Source organism: Anguilla rostrata, chromosome 2 (assembly GCF_018555375.3).
Source record: "Anguilla rostrata isolate EN2019 chromosome 2, ASM1855537v3, whole genome shotgun sequence".
In the NCBI taxonomy this organism is placed as follows: Eukaryota; Metazoa; Chordata; class Actinopteri; order Anguilliformes; family Anguillidae; genus Anguilla; species Anguilla rostrata.
The window spans coordinates 24,436,168-24,457,162 of record NC_057934.1 but is presented as its reverse complement, the minus strand read 5'-3'; the positions used below and the strand labels follow the sequence as shown (position 1 = coordinate 24,457,162).

General features: G+C 41.8%; 1 protein-coding gene across 3 annotated transcripts in view; it reads left to right on the top strand.

The window, feature by feature from the left end:
• Nucleotides 1-20,995, top strand: part of LOC135247647 (thyroid hormone receptor alpha-like) — a 139,480-nt gene that overhangs the window by 14,365 nt on the left and 104,120 nt on the right. The window contains exon 2 of one of the 3 annotated variants that reach the window (XM_064321356.1): nucleotides 14,750-14,842. The exons of the other annotated variants lie outside the window; for them this stretch is intronic. The gene's annotated coding sequence lies outside the window, so the exon portion shown is untranslated. The remainder of the gene's footprint in view (nucleotides 1-14,749; nucleotides 14,843-20,995) is intronic. 3 annotated transcript variants of the gene reach the window in all.

The following is a 20,995-nucleotide window of genomic DNA, read 5'->3' as shown; positions in this document are numbered from 1 at the left end:
ACATGAATTTTGTGATGTCCCTGATACAAGCTTCCAGGTTAAAATGAAGAAAATTTACCACTTGCATATCCAACATCATATGTTTCCTGATCACAGCTCATTGCTCAGCTCTCTACGATAGCCAGGTTTCACTTATAAAGCTGTGTTTGTATTGAAAACCTTTTTTAAATTCAATCCAGAGATTGGTCTTTATTTTCTCTGTTCTGTTGTCTCTCCAAGTTTATTTCCTGAACACAGGGTTAACGCGTGAGTTGACTAACATTTGATGAATACCGTATTGCTCACATATTAACTTTTATTTCATTCTCACATCTGTTTTTTATGGTCAGCATGTTCTTGTGTTCTATTTTGATCTTTCCTACAGCTATCGTAGCGCTTGATGTGGAGAGCAACTGAAATTTAGAGCCTCTCCTGTTCAGTATGGCTAAATTGTCTGGGGGATACTGTCATATCTGTTTTCATGGATTTATTGTTGGTAAGGGACTGAAATCGGCAAACACTGCTGCCTTTTCTTTGTCCTCCTGCTTGCACATAGATAATAGAAAATGGGTCCAGCGAATGCTGGAAAGGCTCACCACCGTATGGCTGTATGCCGTTTATTTATTCCATCCGTCGATGTTAAATAAATCACAGTGGTTCTCCCGCACCCTTAGCAGAGCCTGAGTCCTCTTTGCATTGGATCCAAGGATTATGCATTTAGTAAAGTGAAAATGGAAAAGGGAGGGTTCGACGGAGCGCGTAGCTTTTTTAACGGGATCGGCGTAAAGCGTGCCGAGCTTGCGGAGCAGCTCGCTCGCGTCGGGAAGGGCAGCATACCAACCAATGCGCCAGAGGGCGAGGGATTTATGATCCAAATGGACCAGTGCAGACCCCAGTCAGTGCTGAAACTGATTTTTTATTTTTTTTTAATAAATTGACCATCGATGGCCAGCATTAATGCCCTACCAAGCTGAATTTACATTAAGGTCAGATTGTGCTGCCTGTTCCTCTCTCCACCCCTCCTGGTGCTGTGTTGGCCAGCGTTGTGGATTTCAGAAGCAGAGCCTCTCCATAGGCTATGCACAGCAAATCAACATATATCTCTACAGACCCAAACTGAAAACTGCATGTAAATGTCTTGAGTGTTTTGTTTTCCAAAGGAGTCTAGAGTTCTGGAGGGGCAACAAGAAGGAATAGCAACACATAGTCATACGCTGAATTTTACCATGTCATCATGTCAAAAAAATTTTTTTCCATGAAGACTGCACCAGGGAAACCCAACAAACTCATATGTATTTGGTCAACAGGCTGTGTATGCAGGACAGTTTGCACAAATTACCCATTTACTCATTGCCATTTTGGTTGTGGGGCCCGTTTACTTCTAGGTTTTAACCGACCAGATTGGAACACGTTGCAGACCTTCGCTCACAGGCACAGCTCTCTTACTACCCCGGATCTAAGCCCATGGATGACTGTTAACGATCTTAAATCCTGTGTGCTGGCAGTGGAAAATGTGTGCTGGCAGGGTACCTGAATGAGAGGTGGTGCAGCCCCATTTACCAGCCAGTCTGGTTCAACTGTAAGAGAGACCTGAAAGCCGATACAGCTGTACTCTATATGCCCACTCTGTTCTAATGGGGCCACCATGTTTTCATGAAACTAGTGCATATTTTTACTGCAAGGGACCATTTTTATTCAGCCTGAAAGCACTGTGCATTATCAAGCGCAGTATCAGGGGAAACAAGCGCAGGAGAATATTTGTTCCGTTTCAGAACGAATATTTTGTTATTGCCCAATTCTCAGCTGTTTTGTAAAGCTTCTGGGGCTTTTTTGTTTCCTATGACCTCTGAATCTCAGTGGCTTAACGGAATTAGTACATTTTGTAAAATGTAAAATATTTTTGAAAGCAAAGCTCGTCATTTTGAAATTGTTGAAAGTACAGTAAATCTTCCGAGTTGATGCCAGACCATCCTCGCTTTGTTTGTGTATCACTACGGAGGAGGATTTATTTAGTTTATATGCTTGTGCCCGTTTGGCGCAGTGCTTCTTTGGTTTGATTCACCCCTGTGGAGGCTGCAGCTGTGGAGAGGAAAGCCTACGAGAGAGCAGGGCTCCATTCATCACTTGAAAGAGTCAGTGTGTTCGTCGGTGCACTCGGCACGTGCTTGCGGTATCGCCATTCAGGAACGCCGCCGCCCCGTCAGGCACTTCCACGAGGCAGCTTCTGGCAACCGTGGAAGACCGCGGGCTGTCCGCACGCTCCGACCCGCTTCGCCCTTCGCGCTCTCACTCTCGCGCCCGTGTGTGCGCGTGCATGCCTCAGAGGCAGCTCTTGGCAGGCGGGTGGTTTGCGGGGCGGCTCTGGGATAGGTTGCGTTACGGTTGCCAGAGCAGCAGGAAAGCTGCAGGCAGGGAGCCCAGAATCTGACTGTCAAAGGTCCAGGAGTGCTCTGAGTAGCCCCCCAACCACCCCCACCCCCCGGGCCCTCAATCCCCCGTCTTTGTTTCATTTCGTGCCGTTGATGAGCACGAGTACCGAAACTCATCAAGGAAGGTTCCCAGCTCTTCCCGCGGAGCGAGAAAAGGTGAAGTCGGAACCAGGTGCAGCGAGCGTAGGCATCCCCGCTGCGTTGGCTTCAAGAGAAAGCGGTGCCCGTAAATCCCTGCCCTTGTTCTTGGTGGCAGAGCGCTGAGCCAACAAGTGCATTTTTCCCAGGCAGTCGTGCCAAAGATGGGCCCCATTTTGGCTCCATCCCTCTCTGATCAATCTACATACTGACCCTGGTTCATACCAGAAAGCCTCCATTATGGCTCCCTCAGTAACTACGTGCAGAGTATATCTATAGAGAACAGAAAGTTAGGAGAGAGAAGATTATAGCTGAACTAAGAAAACTGAACAGTTGAATGAAATATGACATCCTGTTAGTGGTCTATGGGGTTTCAGGTTTTTGTTCAGGTATCGATTATTTAATAGCTTCCCTTCCTGATCTCCTCTATTATTGCATATTTGTCAAACACAATGGTTTCAGATCTTTTGGAAAAATGTAATATTAGACAAACGGCAACTGAGTAAACACAAAACTATTTTTAAAAAATTATTATTACATTTATTTAAGTATGTGTATGAACAATGGCTGAATTACAGTATAACAGTGGAGTACGTGTGTATGCGTGTGTCTGTGTGTGTGTGTGTGTGCGTGTGTACGTGTGTGCTTGTGTGTGTGTGCGTGTGTATATGTCTGTCACTGTGGCTCACAGGAAGCTTACAGGGATGTTGTTCCTTAATGCCCGGCTCAGCTGCTTTCATGGCAATGTGGATGCTGTGGTTTAGGCGAGAAGGTGTAAAAGCTGCACCACTGCATGGCCATATTAGGTTTTCAACCGTGTTCCTGCGGTGCATCTGATTGTTATTCACTGCCTGGGATTAGGACACACACTGAAGGGAAAGTGGCTGCCTTATGGATGAAAAGTATCCCTTTAGCCAGATTTACCCATTAATTTTCTCTCTTTCCACCCCCTGATGGTTTGAGCGCCAGCAGCAGCTCGTAGTCCTCCCTCCCCCCAGGGGTCCCCGCCAGGCACTGACAGCGACACGCTGTCCCTGGCCGACGCTATCCTGCCCGCTCCGGCCGAGCCGCGTCACGGCTAAACCCTTTCAGCATGGCGGTGGGGGATGGAAGGGGGGTGGCAAGCAAGATCAGGTGGCAGCACCGCTTTTGGAAGCACCTGGTTGCCTGTCCTTAATCTACAGCGATGAACAGCAATGTAACTGTGGGCCTGAATCTTGAATGCATGTCGGGCACATCAAGTCAGTTTCACAGCATGCCGAAAGGTGTTGCGTATTTTCTCCCTGTGAAACACCGCCAGCTGTGTCGGCCAGAAAGACCACCTTTCTCCCTCTCTTTCCGATGCTGCCACATGCAGTAGAGCCTCAAGAATGAGCATTGGTAATGCCCAAGAAGCCTTTAATCCTTGTGTATCCCCATAGTCATACATACACACACACACACACACACTCACACTCACACTCACAAAGACTGCAGTCCCTTGGTGAAAGACGATTGTGTGGCTTCAGCTGAACCCCCGGCAACAGTGAGACTAAGCTTGTCGGCTGGTTGCTGCCTAGATCGTTGCCATAACTAAACAAAGGAGTGAGATAATGGTGTTGACTTTACTCCTGAGATGGGCTGCACTCCTTTGGCCGTGTTGCCAGCATACACAATGCCACAGGAAGCACGGGGAGCCCGTTGCTGGAGTGACAGCCATCCCAGGGAGCGGGCTGCTGTTCTTTCCACACCTTCTGTTTTTAACCCCTTACAGCCCAGCTTATGCGAGCACAAGGGAAGTACTGATAGCTTTAGGGCCTGAGGGAGATGAACCCCCCTCCTTCTGACTATTCTTGCTCTGCTGCAAGCTTGAAAAGCAAGTCTTCAGTCTCGTCGGCCTTCCCACATCACAGACTGATCTCTGTCGCTTTGAAGTCTTTTTGAAGAAACTCGGATTGTTTTCCAGAAAATTTTCACATGAGAGTTCTCAGAGTACAAATGAATCTGGTTCTCATCCCAAACTTCTGATGCTTTTTTGTTGTTCCCCATTTGCGATGTGAATAGAAACAGTGGGATATAAACAACGCTCATCTGTTGCAGCTGTAGCTGGGAGAGATTGCTGCGGCTGTTCGTCTGGTGAAGCAGGCTGGGCACCTGGGCAGAATGGGCCCTGCTCTGTGGATGGAAGGTATAATTCTGTTCCAAACTGGGAAAATGAGGCCCCCTTTGGCTCCGCCTTTGTTTTGCTTGGCTCCTTGTTAACTGCCGCTAGAGTGTGGGAAGGCTTTTAAAAGAGAGGTTAAGACTTCAGATCAACCTCTGGTTTGGGCACTGAGGTGAGACCTGGCATCAACAGCCTGTGGTGAGACCCTGGCAACAAGAAACTGCCCCTCCCCACCCCCCGCTACTTAAACGTCTTTTACCCCTTTACCCATGCATCCTTTCCTGGCAACACACCAGCAGCGTTCCAGATAGGAGTTATTTTGGCAATTTAACTACTGCCCACTGGAGTCTCCCACCATGGAAAGATGTTCGCTTAGCCTTTCAATAAGGTTGTCTGTTTGCAAGCAGTGGTGTTGCTGTAATGCAGGCCTATTCAATTAGCGTCCCGCGGGCCGGATACGGCCTTTTTGAATTTTTCTATGGCCCGCAAGAGGCTGCCTGCAAATCAGGCGGGCATGTGTGTGATATGATAAATAAAACTAAGGTACATATCTCTGAGCTACTTTGAGACATCTGAACCATAGACTGTATGATCTGAACCAATATGGTATTGGTTACGCCTTTTTAAATTTGTGATTGGCTGCAACAGGATTACACCCGCTCCACACCTGCCATTCGCTCAGTCAAGCCTCACGTTGCATTCTGGGCGGCGGGCCACAGAGAAACTCACGTTAGCTAAGCTATAGCGCTGTCAAAAAATATTCTAAGTTCGAAAACTATTCGAAAATCTTTTTTTATTGTTTTTTTTTTTTAAGTTCGAACCTAAATTTGAGCATTCGAATATTAGTTTGGATCCCGCGTTTTGTAATTATCAGAAATACACAGGCTATAATTTCATGCGGCGAATCATGTTCATGCACGCAAAGTTCATTTCCTGCGCTAACGTTACTGGTCAGCTAACAGTTTAGGCTAAGTAACATTCCCATGGCAGGTTTCCTTTCTGGTCTGAAGATTTTGATAAAATTGGATGATGAAAGAAGTTAAACAAACTAAACAGAGTAAGTAATTTATGTTGTTTTAGGCTACATGTGTTAGCCGTTTGAATAGTTTTTGTGTTAAGAAATAAACAGAATTTCCTATAAACAATCATTTCCCTATTATTGTGATTAATAAATGCCGAGTTGTGGAAAACATACATCCACGAGAAAGTGCTTTATTCATTTGCGCATTAGGCTATAGAAACTGCAGGGGACTCATTTATAAAATGAACTTGAAATAAAGTGAAGACCTGACGTAGAGCCACAATTAATGTTGAAATTTTATAAATCACTACTTTGACATGATTTTCTATAAATGAGGCCCCAGATGTAGTAACCTAGTATGAAAGTTCACCGATGTCCTCTATTCTACTGGCCGCTTGTGGAAAATAACGCACAGGCCAGCCCGACAATAAGCAGCTTATTTCTTGTGAATTATAGGCAAATGATATTTGAATATATTTGAATGCTAACTAATTGCAAAAGCTAATATTCAAACTCAATTTCATGGCACTTTGGACAGCCTTACTAAGCTAACAACAAGCTTCAAAATGTCTCTCTCGAAGCCAAAGAGACGTAAAGTTGATTGTGATAATCGCCAATTCCAGAGCAAATGGACTGACAAGTATTTATTTACTTTGCCAGCTGTAACCATAGCTTTCCTACTTTTTTGTATGGACTGGCGGCTGTCTGGAATTGATTATAATGATATCATTAAAGTGAAAGAAAAGGGATGCACATGACTAGTTTATTCCATGTAGTAATATATCTATTAACATTATACTGTTAGAGTTATTTGTAGCCATTAATTGACAAAGTATTCTGTGTGGCCCACGAACCCCCAGTGATTTCCCTATTTTGCCCACTTGCTGTTGAAGTTGAATAGCCCTGCTGTAATGCTTTGTATTGGATGTACGTACTTAAGAATATTTGTTCATCTATTATTTTTCCTGTCTGCTTGCATGCTGTTCACTCCCCCCTCCACCTCCCCAAAGGTGGTATTCGTATAATACATTATGTCCTTTCAAAATGTGTTTACCTTGTATCTCTTTGGGGTACCCGAGTTAGGGAGTGAGCGTAATGCGGCTCTACACGGGAGCTGAGAAATGTGCGTCTTGTTTTTAGGTTAATGAGCACAGTGGCGTGGAGGTGCGGAAAGAGAGGGAAGAAAACACCCAGGTGTAGCACAACCACGAGGGCGAGTGTTTCCAACAGTGGTGTCCTGTGACAAAATGGGAGGACACGGAACACATTGAGCTGACCTACATAGTTTAACCCGATACACGGCCTTTCCTCCCAGTCTTACGGTAACTCGAAGCTCCTGCCAGTCATGGCTGCGCAGGAAACCAGGACCGCGGCAGGGCGTTCGCCACAAGATAGCTGCCGCTTTGTTCTGCTTTCGGGTCACCACCCACAAACCTTGCAGACATCACTGAGTGCCCTCTGTTGCATTGCATCTTTCCGGCTGCGACAGTCGCTGTGAGAAGGATTTCCTGACCTCACCCTGTGTGCGGTGGTCTGCTGGCACGGCATGCTGCAGCAGCAGCGCTGGGCACTTGGATTACCACATAGGCACACTGCAATCTTGCTACTTTACTTGAATTGGTCCACTGGCGAACCAGCGAGTGTTGTCACCTGCTCAGCAAATACAGAGAGACTAAAGACTGGTTCAGAAATTGCTGTGTGGGTGTAGATCCTGAGGCCCTTTGCTAGCATTACAAAGAAAGAGTGGAGTGGAATGGACACCATCTTTCTATAATTTTGACCCCATGTCCATGTCTATGGAGGAAGAGGGAGCGAGAGGACAGAGAGAAATGTAGAGAGCAAGAAGGAGCAAGAAGGACAGAGAAATGTAGAAAGAGGAAGAGAGGGATAGTGAGAAGATAAAGAGAGGGAGAGAAGGGGATGGAGACAAGCGAGAAGAGTTTTCACTCTTCACATGTCATGTCATATGGAAGATCAAGGCTGGCGTATCCTCTCCCTTTATGGATATCTCTGAACGTCATCAGAGTTTGGAAGCAAAAGAGGCAAAGCGTACGATTGCACTGGGAACAAAAGAGCGGCGAATAGCTCACAAGTTTTGAGTGCTATAATGAAAAACAACAGATGGGAGAACTACACTACAGAATCTGCCAAATCAGATACTGGTTCATAAAGTCCAAGCCATATACATTTTTCCGCTGCATCTTGATCGCTTTAGATGATTTGCTCCACAGAGTGCTAGGTCTTTTCCACTGCATAAGCGTGCTGCAGGCATGCAGATCGAATCTGAAACCGATACTGCCTATTTTCTTGCAAGCGTAGAAAAAAAAAAAAAAAAAAACAGCAACAAGAATAATACGACCCAGAGATTTAAGAGTTTGTGAAAAGTTAAGTTCAAATCCTATTATTTGAAGTAAGTGGAGGAGTCTGTGGCAGTAATGGAGAGTCCTCACAATAGTGTAATTGTTCAAACATGGCATGTGTTCCACAGATTGTAGTATAGATCCTATAGGTGTGCTTTTAAGCTTGGTTGTAGCGATGTTTTCCAGGAATGCATTAGAGTGACTAACTCCTTAATGTTCAGTGACTTGCCACTTTCTCAACCGCATTTCCTTTATTAAGAGCACCGTATCGAATAAGGCTGGCTCATCTGCCAGGTGAAACGTTGGCGAGGCATCAGTTAAGCATTTTGGTTCCCTGTGGAACGGCTGCAGGGCTCTCAGTGGTAGACTTCGGATGTTATTGCAACCACAAGGTCTGGATGACTGCTTTGGTTGGGCTTTACTGACAGCTGGGAGTCAACCTGCATGGGAAAGGCTGTTCTTCATAACACTGCGGAAGTATACAAGCGGGGCCTTATGATTGACATTTGTTGGCCAGATTAAGGACAGGAAAATCTTTCCTCTGCCTCCACCGTGGTGAAACTAGCCTTGGGGGTTGCTGCCTCCCCCGGTCCCTCTCACCGCCGGATTAGAGTTAATCCCACCATGACTTCCCCCCTCGGTCCGGGTCACAGGGAGAGTCACACAAGGACATGGCAGATTGCAGGTTGAGTCAGTGCACACTCTGGAATGTTCTCTCACGCCCCCGGGTTCTGACGGAACCCTCCATTCTGTTCACTCCAGGGCTCTAGGTGCATCATCAGCCTGAGCTATGGGCTGGGTTTGACAGGCAGTTTACAGCACGTCAGCCTGTGAGATCTTGTATGTGTCAATTCACTGCTGGAACCAACTGCCTCCTGCACCACCCTTTGAGCTATCACCAGTGCCGCACAGCCCGTGGGCATTGGGTCACCTAGACAATCCCACCCCGTCCCTTCTTTCTCTATTATGACCTTGGACTGGGGCTTCCAAAATGAGGCCCGCCCCTCTCTTCGTTTGTTTAAATTTACAGGCTCTTAATGAGTGGCTGTTGTCATCGGACATTATTTAATTGGTTTTGAAGCCGTTTGGCCACTTCTCAACGCTGTCATGCGATCATTGTTCTGCCATTGACCCCAGGCGCCTTGTTTAAGCAACACAAACTGGGACACAGCCTGACCTTTAGCACACTGAAGCAGCAGGCATTATATCTGAAGTAATACCACAGACTCAGGCCAGGGATATTTATGCTCACTTGGCAGGTCCTGGAGGGCTGTCTGTGAAGGCTGGCCCTCCAGACACTCTCCAGTATGTAGCCACGCAAGGTTACGTAAGTTCGGGTTGCCTTTTTTAACCCTCAAAAAGATTGTTAAAGGCATTACCATGAGCATGTACCCCACACTGACAATTCTTATTTTAAAAACATGGAGGACTTGTTAATATTGTATGTCGTCCTGCTTTATATACTGTTGGATGTTTTTTCTTCCATCAAAAACTTACAATGTAAAATTGTAAGTGTTAGATTTGATGGTGTAAGGTAAGGTGCTGTTGCAAAGAAATATATGTACATCTGGTTTAATCATTTTGCCTGCTCGCTATACAGAAGCTACTTGTTACAGTATGTGCTATGCTTGGCATGTCTGTTTTGGCCTCTTTCATCCGTATTTGCGCGTCCCGCGGGTTCAAGCGGAGGCTGGCCACATTTGTCATTTTGGCAGGATTCAATGGACACATTAGCGCAGCAGCACAACAGGTGAGCTGCCCGTTTGTTAAGCTCCTGGCTGAGGCCTAGCTTTGAGCATCCAATGAGCCTCCGCGCGTAGCCACTGTGAGTCTGCCCCGCCATGGGACAGCTTCCCTGCTTCATGCAGTGTGCTCAGAACACATTCATCTTCAGGGTGTCTTTAGCACTGCTGTGCATTAGGAACCCTTAGAACCCTACTCCAGTGGCTACTGCCTTTAAAGACAGGCAGTTTTTTTTCTGCGAGCGGCTTCTTGTAATTGCTGCATAAATCCTTATTATTACTTTTTCCACAAAGTTTTGTAGATGTTTGTACATCCGTGAGAAAGTGAGAAATTAATGTGTATTAAATTTAGAATTTCAATAAATTTGTTCTCGGTTGTATAATATATATATATTTTAATGAGTTGGTTTGTCACGGTGTTGCTGTTTTGACACCGGTGTTACTTCCCTCTTAAACATTGGTGATACCGTTATAAAAGTTCCCTTTAAACTGATCATTGAGCTTAACCTGTTTTGATTAATTTTCCTTGATTAACAAGTGTACCAACGATCTGAATAATACATGGGCAGGTAAACACTCAGCTTCTTTCCTCACACCATGCAAATTAAACAATAAATTCAGTTATGAAAAAAATTTCAGGAAAATCTGTTTTAATCAGTAAGTACACTTAATGAAAAATATACACTGCTCTTAACTACTATGTTAGCATTCAGCACAACCTACAATTAAGACTATCTCACAAAACCTGTACTTCAGTATCTTTTAAATTAGAAAGGAGAATGAAGGGTACCTACATCCACAATTTTAAATAATGTTGATAAAATGTGCACAATTTTGCAATGATAATAAAAATAGTTTTATAACTTAAGTATTTGCAGAGAACTGGCTATAACTGATGGTAGTGAGTAATATGTGAATATAATATGTGCTATTATTAATTTAGTAACTAATTAATTAATTAACTAAGTAATTAATTTTTTTTTTACACATATTTTTTATTCTTAAATTGTGAACAAAATTACAAAAAAACACCAAACAAATAGGGGTGAGCCAACTATTTTAGAAATCCGACTGTGCAGTACGGATATTGCGTTTTTTACAGATATGACTGCTGTTCGAATACTGCAGTCCAATTTCCGTGGTAAGAGAAACACATTGAACTATTCACTAAGTTCATATCTTAGCTGACTGTACACAGTACTGAATGTAACATGATCTTAAAGCTGCTGCACATAGTGTCTCTATAAATGCCATGGCTCATATTTTGATGTTGCCACTGCTTTTTTTGCCAGGCGCCTGTGTCTCAGTGTCTCAGCAACACGCCATTGTCAGAGACTTGGAGTACTATAACTCTCTTGCTTTCTGGGATATACCTAATGATCCATGCATGCGTGAGCCTTTATGACTGGCTGGCTGCCTTTAATAATGATCTAGTTAATTAAGAATAAAGATCAATTAAGCAAAACACAAAAGGCATGAGCGGAAGCGAATATGGTACTTACATATTGGTGTGATGGAGCAACTAACTCCCTTGCTCCGGTGTTGCAAAGCACTTATAGAAGAGGGAATTCAGTGTTTCTTGTTCTTTGCTCTTGCATCTGTATAACAATTTTCATGTGCCATTTTACAGCGAAACAACACCAAAAACAACAAGTTTTAAGTGTCAGACTATGTTTTTTTACTGCAGCTCTGGATTCGGATCCAACCCCAACTATGACATTGTAAGGAAAAAAGGACGTCTCTTGAACGTGATTAAAATGTACAAAGTTTATTTCCAATACCGGCAGTGACAAAGCGCACAAATGACACTTTGGATTCAGCAGAGTCCGACTGAACCACAAACCTTTCCAGAGGCTGCTTCTTATTTGTTTTCAAAGCTTTGATCAGGAGTGTTGAATACACATACTAAGATGGATGTAGTCAGTTTTGTAACACCTGTCAATTAGGCCGTAGTGTATTGGCTGTCCTGTTGTGATTGAATTAGCACGTCTGTTGACTTGGATGGTTCCCAATCTCTCACTCCCGGTCGCTATTCTACCATTGTACCAACTGTATTGTGATAATGATAAGATCAAGGGAATGTGTGGCCAGCAGACATATTGGCATCAGAGACAGATTTCTTACAACATAAGCCGCGTTTCCACCAAAATTACCCGGAACTTTCAGTCCCAGGAACTACTTTACCAGGAACTAAAAGGTTCCTTCAGCCAATGGTTGTCTGCGTTTCCACCGGGGTCTAAAGTACCGCGAAGATTAGGCAAATTAGCCCACTGACGTTGTCGTCGGTCCATCTGTCATATGATTTCTTCTGTAACCCCATACTACCACCGAAGTAGCCTACATTATTTTCTAATAACCGGGACAGCCCGGAGGGGTTTATTCCACTTATATACAACGGGTTACCAACAATGACTATATATGGTTACTTTTGTATTTATTGATTTTCATATATCCTCTCAAACACATTCATTAACAGCAGAAAACATGCACACGTTGTAAACAATTTGCTGTTTTATTACTTTCTCGTCGTCAATTCCATATAGGCTAATCGCAAAATGACAAGAATAGAACTAAAACTCGGACTTGCGTGAAAATGTAAATTAGTAGTGGTACAGCCACCGTTTGCTTTCCTTCTAAGTTACTGCTAGCCGAGCAGCGAAGTGTGCCCTCCAGATGCGAACCATGCACCATAAATGAGTCCATAGTCTTCCTGGTCTTTTCGTGGAATTGAAAAATGGCAGTAAAATTGAGTAAAATTACGGCAGTCTGAAAAAGCTAAAGGGAAGATTACTAGAATTAACCTGTTATTTTACCCGGATAAAAAGTGCGGAAGGTGATTTCCAGTTTGCTTGTACTGTATCACCAATGTTAATTATGCAGAACTACCGCATACCTCACATAACTGTATCAAACGTTTTGAGTCAATTACAACGGGCTAACAAAGAAAATCCGGAAGAAAATATTCAGCAACCGAATTAATCCGTTTGAATGTTTTGGTAGCCTACGTAATATGCTGTCCCAGCACGAATGCTTGGCATTTTATAAAACGAATACTAAAGCAAGAAAAGAACAGAAGAGCACACGTTATAATTCCAAGACGTTGACAGGCTATAACCAAAAGTAGGCTACTGCGCCGCATAACATACAAGTTTGATTTGAAGTTATTATGAAAATAAATTGGTTTGCCACTGCATATTTTCAAACATGGCGGGTAATGGCGGAAAATAAATACAACACAAATGCTACGAGTACTCGACCAATCAGAAATGTTCAGCGCTGCAAGCTCCACCCAAAAGGTTCCTGTACTTTCGGAAAGTACTACCCCCCGAGCAGGAACGTTTTGGGGGGTAAAACAAAGCCCCCAGAACTAAATTTAGACCCTAGTTCCTGCGGTGGAAACACACTGAGTTCCTCAAAAGGTTCCTAGTTCCGGGGTATAGTTCCTGCGGTGGAAACGCAGCTATAGTCAGCTCAGGCCTAGTGGCAAGCCTGTGTATGAGCAATACAAACTTCCATTGACTGTGCTGGATTGTCCCAGTTCTCTAGAGTCTGTGACAACTGACATTGAATAAAATAGAGCACTGAGCGAATCACAGCAATGAGCTATATCAACATGTCATGTTCTACAATCATCTGTGTCTTTGGTAATGAGTGACTTATGAATAACTATGAATTCATTTAGGCCTATACAGTCTTCCTCTGGCTACAGTTAGTGTGGGTCATTTAAAGCAGTGGGGCTAGGTAGGGGCAGCATGTTGAAGATGACGTGTTGGACAGGAGGATTCCATCCTTAGATCTATTGGCTCAGGATGAGTAGTCAGCACTGTTCACATGTATAGGAGTCCTGCTGAGAGTACAGTGACACTGATCTCTTGTACACGCTGATCTAGTGTCGCTACAAGGCTCAGTACTGAAAATGTCAATCACCTGGCCTGCCACCTGGGCTATGCTGGCATGCCGTTGAAAGATAATGTTGCTAATAGCATATTTTTACTTTCAGTCCACAATGTTCGGTAAATGATAGGAGAAATCAAAGCATGCGGAAACATGCTCAGCTCCTCTGAAGTGGAATGCAGATTTGTTTTGAGTGTCAGACTGCTTTTTAAGCTCAGTTCCGCACTAGTCATTCCAGAGCAGAGCACTGTTGAGGTCCCATGCTTTTTGAATACTGACACCAACTTGAGAAAAATCCATTTTGAGGTGAAACACTGAGCCTTGACTTTAGCTCATTCAGTTATGGAATTAAGCCCCTGGAAGACTCTCTGACATTTAAGCTCAGCTTGTTAAATTGACTAAGCCAAATGCATTTATGACATTTATGTAATTGCCCTTTCATATTTTTTCAGGTTCTTCATCTATAATGAGCAGTTTCAGTTTTAAATCAATTTTCTGATACAGTCAGACATTAGCCATGTGGCTTGGGAGGGAAGTGGGTTTGTAATTAACAATGAAGAGACCATGCAAATGAGGTGGTGTTAATGAGAGTAATTAAGAAAAGACATCCTTTTCAAAATATTCATGAATAAACTCAAAATCAACAGACAATATTTTCGATCAGCAAAAACGGGTTTAGTTTCCCAGCACTATTCAGTTAACCTAATTCTGTCAAGAGAGGATTTATACGCAGGGGCGGGGTGGGGGGATTTGTCCTTTCTTGCCTTCTCTCAGTCTGATTTGGTTAAGGTGAGACTTTCATCACATCTTGGCTGTGGGCATATGTGCTCCAGTGTGACAGTCTCCTTGTTTCCCACAATGCTTTGCAATGGCCGAACCTCAGACTACAATGCAGAAGGTGATTTTTTGGGTGTCAGGGAGGCTGCATCACACTTGGGAAGGAAGTGGTTTTACTCAGATCAGCAACCATGAGGACACTTTGTACTCTAGTCATCCACCATTTGCTTGTCTCTCTCTTCGTTTGTCTTTTTTGTGATTATCAGCTGTGTGAGTGCAGTTTTTGTTCTGGTTCAACCCAACGGCCTGAAGCAAAGAGTAAGAGTGGAATGCAGGTTTGCAGAGCATGTTCTTTGTGGGTAGGTATTGTGTAATACCTTTTTTCTCTTGTAATTGATTGACTCTAAGTTTGTACTGTAGTCTACATAACCCATCTTTAATGGCCTTGGCCCAGGCTCAATGAATTTTGAAAGGCATGGAGGTTTGATTGCTGGGGCAAGAGTTTTGGGTGTAAAAGAGTTGCAGAGACAGCACTTGTCCATGGGGAAATAATGCACACGTATACAGTATGTTCCTTCAAGGGAAGAAGAATAACTGGGAAATAGATATTATGTAGAGGTCTCTGAAATATAGGTGAGAAAACAAATTATGGTTCAAGATCACTGCTAGGACAACATTATTTCAAGATATAAAACTAAACCTTTTCACCTCAAGATTTTTATTCTACCAAAATGGTTATTCTGAGTTCACAAAATACACAAATGTTGACGTTTGTACATTACCACTTTCTGATAGCAATATACAAAGTTATGAGTATTTTTATCTCAAGACACTGAATAAATTTTCAAGTCTTGTGCTGTGCAAATATTTTTATGATAATATTGGGTTGTGGGAGAATCAGATCTGTGGTGTTGCTGAATAGCTTCTCTACTGTTGTGCAATGAAAAAACCTCCAAACAGCAATTGAATTGTAGCTTATGTATTTACATTTGGTTCAGAAAAGGCTCCCTGGAAAACTCTTGTAATTCAGTACTGATGACTGGTTTGGAGCTTCTCCAGCAGCTATGCTGGATTACACACTGCAGATCATTGGGAAAGCTCTTTGGAAATCAGATGCTGGTATCCAAGTACTGCAGCTTTGCGCCCTGCGGCTAAAGATAGGGGTGTGGTCGGGACCCCTGCCAATCAACTTTAGAGGATGACTGCGGTTGTAAACCACTCACAGCTATCGCAGATCCAGTTAAATTAAGCAATGTCCACGATGTTGTGAATATTCAGACAAGAAACTTCTGATCAGCAGGAGCAGTCAAAAAATACACAAACTAAACGCGTCTTCTGTCATTTTAACTGGAGAGTAAATAATGCATGAGACAGGCTTGCCTCCCTTGCTGAAAGGGTATTACTACACTCTGTTGGTTTACGCTTGACAGCTTGGCAAAGCTACAAAGCTGGAAAATGGCTGCTGTGAGAAGAGCAGCTCTGACTTAAAGGGCCTTTTCAGAGATTAAAATTTCAGGAAAAGTGGTTGATTGTTGTTTTGTGCTGCATGCAGTGTGAGATGCAACTGAAAGAACTTTTCACAAATGAGCTTCCCATTTGGGTAGGGTCAACCTTTCAGTGTTACTGACAACAGGTTTGCTAAGAAAGATATTGGTGAAAACTGGACACATTTAATGTTGTTTATGGTTCTGAGGATTTGTCAGACTGACAGCCTATGAACGTTAAATCCTTGGAATGACCATTATGGACTACAAATCAAATGGCTTTGTGCAATGATTATCTTAGTCTTCAGACTTCAAGAGCATTCAGATACTTTGGTCTGTGCTTGTGGACTGCCCTCTGAACGGTGAACAATTATTTTTGTATAAAATAATATTATTGCCCTGTTTTTTTATTTTATTTTTATAGCTCATTAACAGCATTGTTTATTTTATACAGGACCCCCTTGAAAAAGAGATTTCGATCTCAATGGGGTTTTTCTTGGTTAAATAAAGGTTAAATAAAAAATAAAAAATTATACAGTCTTCTTTACACATCTTTATCAAGGGTGCCAATAATTTTGGAAGGCACTGTACATAGTCACGATTATGCATCACCTACTCTCGTTCGACTCAAAGTAACAAGCTAAAATCATAGCCTCTGCATTTAGGCACATGGTAAGTTGTCGTGTAAGAGCTCTTGTAGTTTTATTGTTTCTCTCTGCTCTCTCGATTTGGCTGAGATTGGTCACAATGAGGTTTATGCCTCCCTTTAATATGCGGCAACAGGTTTGATCCTGCCCTGCTGCTCCCCCTCCCCCTGAATCAAATGCAAGTGCTTTTCGAGTTGGGTGATTCACAAATGAGGAATTCATAGTAGGTTGGCCCCGCACTTTTTTCTAATGTCACACTTTTAACATAACCACTTAAATAACGTTTGTGAGCCAAAATATATTTAGCTGACAAAAACAATGTTATAAATAATGTGTATCTTTAAAAAAAAAAAGACTGCTTGTGGAGAAACAAAGCCCAGTTTTGCCAGTCGGGCAGTGCCGTTCCACTTCTGGTGACAGCAGTGACTGAAATTTAATGTTTGGATACTAAGAAATTTTATTTGCGTGCCTATGGAGGGTGGGGGCAGTTGCTTCATTGCAAAAAATCATGGGCTTACAAGGTTCTTTTCCTTTCATCTTAACAGATTGCTCTGGCTTACAACCACTAAATAACCACTATATATATCATGCTGGTTAGCTGAGCCTTGAAATCCCACCTTTCAGTTGCAATTTCTATATTTAAGGGAAATATCCACCTGGTTCACTCTACTTTATTTCCCCATGCATCTTGTAATTTTAAAGTATGTTCATTTATGCTACAAAACTCAAAACTAGCTATGGAAAATATAGTGACAAACTGGTAGTACTGCCATTCTCAGCTGGATGTAACTCTATAGCAAAATTATTTAATGGAAATTTTATTGAGCAAATTCTTTTCCTTAGCAGAAGATGCTCGCAGGTCAACTGTAGACTGACATACACATCAGGCTGCTTTGCATGGTAAGAGTTGATAACTTTCGCAGAGGTCTGACACCACAGTGAGGCTGTCTATGTTGGATGGCAGAGACCGATTAGGGGATTGATGTATTGATTGGAGTGCAGTTGGGTGTTGCTTGCTTACGTAATGAAGGGGTCAAACCAGGTTACTTGCTTGCAGGTTGCAGCCCACTGGGCGTGACATGGCATTTGTATGAGTGCTGTGACCTCAAGTAATGGAGAAGGTCCTTCACCTTGGGGCCCAGTCACCATGCATGTGAGACGACTTGCCCTTTTTCCTCCCAGTCCCTCCAGGCCATAGTCACAAAACCATGTCACACAGAGAGACAGCCTCTGTTACTAATGCCGCTTAACGTGGGAAGCTAGTAAAAGTCTATAATGGACCTTTCCAATTAACTGGAGTGGTGGCAATGCAGTGGCCGGTTAACCCGAAGTTGAAAACAATTTCCAATGACTAAGAGACCAGGGTTCAACAATAACTTGTGCAGATATTTAGCGCTAATTCTCAGTTCCATTTCATTAAAATGTCCATCTGGCACTGCCAGGTTTGCACAGAAGTCAAGCTCTGTGTGAGAAGTAAGTAAAGGTAATTAGGTGTGGGGGGGGGGGGGGGGTCATGCTGGTTTCTAAAAACCACTGACCAAATATAGAATCAGAACCTTAGTGCAATGGGCACTTGACTATGCCTCAGATTAGTTTATATGGTATCTCATTAAGAATGAGGCTAAACTCACTGTTTTGAACTGGCACACAGTGTATTTTTTTCCAGTTAGTTCACATAAGTTTTTTAGCATGCCATTGTCTTTATTAATTCACATTTTTGCCTGAGCTAATGCAAAAATAATGTTAGTAACATTAGATTTCTAAGCTAAAAAATAGCTTTAAAAAAAATTGCTGTTTTGAGCTGACCAGGAACTACGGTTAAAAATGAGCCCAATAGCTAACTGTGGCACATGTACATGAATGTAAAGAGGGAAATATTAATAAATGTGCATTGTGCCTTGAAATAAATTACATAATGTTATTGAATTCAAAATAATAAAAAAATGTAATAATTTTTTTTTTCCAGTCACTATGGTCAATGTAATGGTGGCCAAGCAAGTAGCCACATTAACATTTATGGTTTGTGGCTCTTCAGTGATCACAGCGACATATGCAGGGTCATGACACATATCTATCTGTAACTACTATTCATGTGAATAGTTATTGTTTGTTGAAGGTTCAGTTTCAACATATAATGCTTACTCTAATGATTTCTAACTTATTTTCTACATCTGACACTAAATAAAAAAAATTATCAATGTTATTATAGAGGCTTTGTTTTGTTAATGAACTTTGTTTCACAAGTAAACTTTTACAATACTCGATCAGTATGAATTTAATTTGGGCAAGTAGATTTCTTTTCAACTTGTTTGAATGGGCAGATGTGGAAAAACATTCATGTTGAACCCTGCAGTACCACCCTGAGCACATGGACATGACACCATGAATGTTTACAAATGCTTTTATGTTAATTTATGTTAATATGTTAGAGTGATGTAATACTGTGTGGTCAAAATGGGGAAAAAAAAAAAAAACACTTCAACACCAACAGGAAAATTTCTCCAAGGAATTCTAGATGATTTACAGAATTTATCACCCCTTACCAAAACAATAATTTCCACAACAGTTTGTCAAACAAATTGTTTTCAGGAAAAACATTGTTTTCTGGGATGAGTGTTTGTCTGTGACTGAAAGGCCATTGACTTCAGAGCAGATGATAGGCCATGTTTGAATATAAGAATATTCTGTCTTTTGTAAATGACAGAAATATTCATTTGAAATCAGAATATTCTATTGGACTTCAATGTCAGGCTTTAAAAAATAAGCATTATTATTATTATTATTATTATTATTATTATAACCATTATTATTATTATTATTATTATTATTATTAATAATAATAAGAATAATAATAATAATAATTGTGTGCTTTCCTTAAAAAAAACTCTTTATAAAACTGGTTCTGTGAAAATAATGGTCTCTTAGTAAAGGAGCTTTGCACTAAAATATAATGATAAAATATAATGATTTAGATTTCAGTGGTAATTTAACAACAAAATTAATATAAGCAAATTGTCAGTTATTTTAAGCCTCTGTTAGGCTCACTCTTCTGAATATTTATGAGAAAGAATAAAACTCTGGATTCTTCTTGATTTTTCATTAATGAAAAATCATTCAGTATGTGAATACTGATGCAAGTGATCAGTGCTTTCTCAGTTGAAGATTCAAAAAATAAAACATTAAGCCTCATACATTCCCTGCCTGACATTAATTTCACTTTAGTAGTATGTTTATCCCCGGCACCATATGCATTTATTAATGCATTTTTGGGGTATATTTATATTGGAAGGCTTACAGAAGAAGGTGCAATTTAACTCAAAATGTTTAACTAATAAGCATACAGGGTCAAAGTCAGTTTTATGCACAAAATGAAGCAAATCCAGTCAGGCCCACAGTTACAGTATGAGCTACCAATGACCCATAGCGACCATAAGATGAAAAATTTGATAAAAGAACAGTCATGGCGCTTTAAAGCAGAAATGCAGTCTCATTCTAGCCAGTCAATTCAGGTAGGAGCAGGAGTATTAAGAGACCTGCAGGCATTCTTCTCCTGCCTCCTCTTGCCTGTTTTCACATCGTAAAGTAGTTTATTGCTAAGTGGTGTTTTTCATCTATAAATTATTCTCCTTATGGGGAAATTGTGACATTTTTGAAATTATATAAATATCAATCTCAATAAGAGGCTCAGTCAGAGGCATCAACAAAAACCTCTTTTTAGCCTGAATCTCTGTCCAGTTCGGAAGAACAGTAAAACACGCAGCCTGTAAATTTGCCTCCTGGCTTTCTGAAAAGGGGAATATTGTACCTTTGTAATATGCATCGAGTTGATATAAGAGAGTTTATGATAATCATGAACAGTGCCTCGTCTCGTGGTCAGTCATGCGGAAGTTTTAAGTGGTGGTTGTCTATTTTTGTCTGTTGTGCCTCACAGTGCTGTTTTATCAAAGACAAGATCAAATTATGTTCACTTAATTGATAATATTCTGAATTCCTGCATGCTGTGGTTCATGGGTTGATTGTTATTCAGTAAGCCAAACAACCAGTCCCTTTTTTAAGGAAAACAAATAGTCACTGAAAACCATGGATGCCAGAAAGAACTAAATCTGAGTAGTGCTGAAGCTTTAAAATTGGTGCATGGATGTCCACACCCACATCCACAAACACAATGACACTGTGAAAGACTAGGGAATAATAATGATTACTACCAGTTTGCTATTTCCAAAGACTAGCACCAGCAATCAGACAGTATCTATGTTTGAATTATTGGAGTGCTTTTATTGACCAATAATGTGATTCTGGATTGAATCAGCATTTGTCTTTAACTGACAACATTGAAAATGAAAAGCAAGAATTCTTTTTTTTTCTTTGTGCGCAGTTTCAG